The sequence below is a fragment of the Schistocerca gregaria genome, chromosome 5 (genome assembly GCF_023897955.1).
Source record: "Schistocerca gregaria isolate iqSchGreg1 chromosome 5, iqSchGreg1.2, whole genome shotgun sequence".
NCBI lineage: Eukaryota > Metazoa > Arthropoda > Insecta > Orthoptera > Acrididae > Schistocerca > Schistocerca gregaria.
In genome coordinates, this window is record NC_064924.1 from 139,558,161 (window position 1) to 139,564,438 (window position 6,278).

Below are 6,278 nucleotides of genomic sequence, written 5' to 3' on the forward strand. Positions count from 1 at the left end.
TGTGCCAGAGTTGTTCTTAAGAAGCTGAGGTATGAAACATGTAAAACATACTTAGTGCTTCATAAAACATTATCAGTAATAGAAAGTGATGAAAGCTATGAACTTATAAGAAAGGTAGATAGAGGTGGATTGTATTGCCCTAATAAAGTCATTAATGCTGTTATTTTCACTTATTTGATTGTTAAAAACTTGGTGTCTGGAGAACATGATCTCTCCTACATGAGATGTACATCCCAGAGAAATCTAGTTATAAGATTAGCTGTTGATGTAATTAAAAGGGAAGACTTTTTCCTAACAGAGTTTTCTTGTAGTCCGGTAGATCAATCTGATGACAAAATTCTACAGTCTGTATCAAAAGTAGCATGTAATATATTTCTCAATAATTATCTTAAATAATTAATGAGAGCCATATTGGCAGTAAAATGAAAAAGAGAAAACTGTCAACTGTAAAGTAGTTTAGAATAAATTTTGTGACAGGTTAACAAACACTTACATTTGTCATTCTCTCCTAATTCCAACTTTTCTCTACTTGATGTGTGTAGCTGCATTGCTTAAAATGAATGTGCATAAAATTAGGGCTATATCCTATTTACAATGATGTCATATCATTATCAAGTATATCTGTTACATATTTGAGAGTTTTGATGAGAGAGACAGGCAAAAGTGCCAAACCTCCAAAATCTCTGATTTTGCTTTGTGGATTAAAGGTTAGAGTAGATTCAGTTTTTGTACTGTAGACTCAAAAATGATGAGTCGCATGGGTGTGGGACATGTCAGAAGATATAACATAAAAACATAGGACACTTTTATATAATACTCACTTCCCTGATCATTTTGCCAGTAGATTGTCAAGATATCCAGATACTTTACAGTAAACTGAAACTGCTAATATCTACAGAATGTACACAGTCAGAACAAAACATAATTATACACTTTTATTAAATATATCATACACAAATTACTTAATCTTGACTGTTGTGGCCAAGTGCTGTCAGAGCTTAAATCTAACAGACATTTTTACTTCAGCTGTTCTAACAGTCCCTGTTAAAAAAAATTCATCTGTAGAGTACAAAAGGAGTTACCTACCAAGAAGCTTTTGAACCTGTGCTTTATCTTAAATCAAGTTTTTAATGGTGGCTAGTAATTTATTGAAAATGTGTATTCCTGAATATTGGACCAAGGTAAGTGATTTTAGGTCTTTATGTAGATTGTTCTTATTCCTAGTTTTGGTACTATGTATTGAGCTATCGGTTGGAAGTAGAGACATATTGTTTGCAACAAATTGCATTAAGGAATAAATATACTGAGAAGCACTGGTTAGAATACCCAGTTCTTTGAGTAGATGTATACATTATGTTCTTGAATTTGCGCCACAAATGAGTCTTATTTCACGCTTTTGCATTGGTTAAATGGGCGTTTGTAATTAAGCTTTTCATTGTGACAATATCTCCAATATCTATGCGATCATTGATGAGCCATTCATGCCGCAGTGAATTATATTTTTGTCCCAGTAATAAACTTATGATCACTACAATAATTTCGTCACCCTGTCTGTTAACTGTTACGAAGTATCTCCGTTAGTGTCATTTACTGACTAATGGATCTAGGTTTCTGTAGCGACGTTTTTCTTAACAAGTAAGTCAGATTTTGCATACGATTTTAAACACAGCAGAAGGAGATCACACTGTGTTGTAATCAGTGTGCCACATTGCGCGCAATATAATACAAGGGCGGCACAATTTCTCTGTAAAGGGCAAATTTAACGATTAGTGAATTTTTTATGGTTTCACGAAAGAAATACACGTTAATCGCCTCTAGCTCACAGGCTGCCTTGCAGAGGCAGAAGGTGTTAGCCTAGCACTGATGACGTCATAGTTCCGCCGCGAGGCCTGTGTATCAGAAGGTGTTGGACCGAGAGAGCGTAGTCGCATCTGTATAGGCACTGGCAGCAACAAGGTTATTACATGGAAGATTGGGCCAAAGCGTTCGGCAGCGAGTGTTTCCGCGTGACGTCACTGTCGAGAAGAGACGACTTTTACGTTCGCGAATGGCAGTATTCCGCTTAAGCCACCATTGACTTACGAAACTGAAGGACGATATAATGAGTTAAGAGTTTGAATGAAACTTACCTACACAGGAACTTAACGTTAGTGCTTTCTACGGCAGTGAAACTCTCTTTCTAGTAATGACAGATGTATAGCTACGTATTATGGATCACCTTGTCATATACATTCTATTATTCAACATTTTCTATGAGATAAGTTATAACTTAGCATCCTTCAGTCGTTATTAAGTATTATACATTTTTAATAGTGCAGGAATAGCAACAATCATAAGAGCTTTCAGTTTCTAAGCGCAGTTTTTTCGTCACAATCAGCAATAGTGTATAACATTTGTTTCGTGCAGATATTAAGCAGAAAGGAAACGCTATAATTCCATTTACTTGTCATTTCTGCGTTTGATGATTCTGAAGCTGCAGTACTGATCGCCGTACTTCAACAATTTAACAACAAATTAAATACCTTAATCCGATCTGGAATGAACCGCGGAAGCTGTCCATGTGTGTGCACCTTCCTGCAGCTAACCCTCATTATCTTTGCCGATGTGTTGAAGTGCAGACAGTGAGGAAGAAGGGCAACATTTAGAATACGTGGAACCTCTTGTACACATTCTAAATAGGCCTCAGCAACAGGCGCAGAATTTTATGAAGTTGCAAGCGGTGCTAAAGAGCACCGTAGCAGACACAACTGTACCTGCAAACACAAGACATACACAGCAGAGAGGGCAGTGGGCGGAGCTGTTTGCGCCACGTAGTGGTTCAATGACATACGCAACTAGTTCTCAGCACAAAGATCAACACAGGGAGAATGGTAGACAGTACGGATTGTTGCAGTTACAGAACTTAGAAACTCCACAGCACAGACCAGTAAACGACGTGAGTGACCGAGTAGGGAACAATAGATAGAGAGCACATAGTTCAGCAGAAGGCAGTGTTACAGGACAGGAGGCGATCATGGAAATCTTACAAAAAATGAACAATAGTATCACGAAACAGAATAAACAGATGATGACAATAATACACAGATAACGAAACAGAATATACAGATGACGAAGCAGAATCAGGATATTAATACACAGATGATGAAACAGTATCAGCAATTGAAACAGGATAATCAGAACTTGTGACAAGAGATGAAGACACAGACTCAACAGATTAAAATCCAGATGAAAGAAGGGATCGCTAGAATTGTAGTCAGATCACACAGATAAACAAAGACGAGAAAGAATATGGAGAAAGAATTCAGGTACTAACACAAAGCCAGCAGCAATTACGCACTAACGTGGACAAGGTCCAATTGGACATCGTAAACGTTGACAAAAAGGTGGAACGTTTTACGGAAAAAGCCACTCGAACAGCAATACAAATTTTGGAAGAACAAGCAATTCAAAGCAAGGTCGCAAAAGTTGCACTGAAAAAATATGATCAGCGGATCAATAAGATAGAACTTAAAAACAAAGATCAGTTCGAAAAGCTTCGAACATAGTTGATACAAACTATCGAAGAAAAGATCGAGACCGATTACACCTGTAGCGGAACAACTGATACGTCAAGCATTAATTCAGTACACGAACACGCGCCGTCTAAGAAAGTTCAAGTAGAACCAAGGACAGACGTAACACTCGCGCAGAAATCGAAGCAGAAAACCCGGATTAACGGCATACCACAGAACCAAGCACAGTATCTAGAAAAACAGGACACATACAGTCAGCCGATATCAGTGGAAAGACAAGCGACTGAAACAGTACATCCAATGACACAATATAACAGTAGCACAGGTACACTACCCCGAATGACGAGAGTAGAGACAAACGAACTACACTTTTGTTCACCAATGTAACGATATGATGCACTTATGGGGCAGGAAACTGAACATATCCAGATAGGCAGTAGATTACCAGAGAACAGGCAAGACGAAACAAGCAGTGGCAGATTATTTGAGTCCATGAATCAGCCGCAACCCGGATTTATGAGTGGATATGATACATACCACTTCCTAACAGAAAATTTCAACATTTCAAGGAAGAAGGAGGTAGCTTGCACGCACGCACATTCATCGATCAGTTTCAAGTAGGCTTGCCAAACCATTGGAGCGTTGCTCACTAACTTGACTTCATTAGTGCACACATGTCAGGAACAGTAGCGGAGGTGATTCAAAAGATCGCTGCTACCTGTACGTTTTACCTACAGTTCAGAACAGCATTTCTCGAAAGATATTGGTCTAAGGAGGCGCAAAACAATTAAATACGAGTTACTTCAGATGACGCCATATGAAAACCCAGGGGAGAAAAGCATGGTGAAATTCTTTGACACAAAGGACAAAAAGAATCAATGCCTAGACCAACCATACAGTAACGGAGAGCTGATACGTCTATGTAGAATGAAGTCACCGGTAAAATATCAACAGGCGACAGTAGAAAAAAAATGAAAATACCGAAGAATTCAAAGAGGTCTTAAGGGAACTTGAATTCACGTTTAAAGAAGACGAGGTAAAGAAAAAAGAAAGGAGAGGGAACAGCAAAAGGAGAGGAACGAATATTCCAATAATAATAATTGTAATCCTAATACCAATAATTTCGGCAATTTAACAGACCAGGACAGTGGCATAATGAAGGTAATTCACATAGAAACGAGAGCCAGAATAATTGGTATCCGAAATAGGAACGGAAATGGACACTCATATAGTGGTGGATATTGGTTTAGGAATAAAAATGCCAACGGTCAAGGGTACTTTGAAAGAGGTCACGATGTCAGAAACAGCAACTGGCGAGACCAAGGCGCGAATAATTTCAGAGGAAATTATGGTCCACAGGGACAAGAACAACGCAGCAAAGGGAAACCAGAAGTAGAAGTTACGCCACGAAACACCGCAAAACGTAAAGATTGACGTGAAAAATGCGGAAGAGGTTAGGCAAACTAACGTCCACACTATCTTGTACTAACCATTAAACAAAAGCTAAATTAATAGATCAACAGAACAACACAAAAAAGGGACACAAAACAGACTAACAATTTCTTGTAGTATTGAGTAAACTGCAACATGCACGAAAACAAGAAATAACACACAACCCATAAAAGGATGAAGGACTGGTAGGACATAATTAGAAGAAAGAAATGGAAATAGAAATAAGAACACCGTGAATTCATTGTAGAGATGCTGGATGTAGTGCTGTGGAACGGCTTGCCATGCCATTTCCACCTGGCGCCTCAGTTGGACCAGCGTTCGTGCTGGACGTGCAGACCGCGTGAGACGACGCTTCATCCAGTCCCAAACATGCTCAATGGGGGTCAGATCCGGAGATCTTGCTGGCCAGGATAGTTGACTTACACCTTCTAGAGCACGTTGGGTGGCACGGGATACATGCGGACGTGCATTGTCCTGTTGGAACAGCAAGTTCCCTTGCCGGTCTAGGAATGGTAGAACAATGGGTTCGATGACGGTTTGGATGTACCGTGCACTATTCAGTGTCCCCTCGACGATCACCAGAAGTGTACGGCCAGTGGAGGAGATCGCTCCCCACACCATGATGCCGGGTGTTGGCCCTGTGTGCCTCGGTCGTATGCAGTCCTGATTGTGGCGCTCACCTGCACGGCGCCAAACACGCATACGACCATCATTGGCACCAAGGCAGAAGCTACTCTCATCGCTGAAGACGACACGTCTCCATTCGTCCCTCCATTCACGCCTGTCGCGACACCACTGGAGGCGGGCTGCACGATGTTGGGGCGTGAGCAGAAGACGGCCTAACGGTGTGCGGGACCGTAGCCCAGCTTCATGGAGACGGTTGCGAATGGTCCTCGCCGATACCCCAGGAGCAACAGTGTCCCTAATTTGCTGGGAAGTGGCGGTGCGGTCCCCTACGGCACTGCGTAGGATCCTACGGTCTTGGCGTGCATCCGTGCGTCGCTGCGGTCCGGTCCCAGGTCGACGGGCACGTGCACCTTCCGCCGACCACTGGCGACAACATCGATGTACTGTGGAGACCTCACGCCCCACGTGTTGAGCAATTCGGCGGTACGTCCACCCAGAATCCCGCATGCCCACTATACGCCCTCGCTCAAAGTCCGTCAACTGCACATACGGTTCACGTCCACGCTGTCGCGGCATGCTACCAGTGTTAAAGACTGCGATGGAGCTCCGTATGCCACGGCAAACTGGCAGTCACTGACGGCGGCGGTGCACAAATGCTGCGCAGCTAGCGCCAATCGACGGCTAACA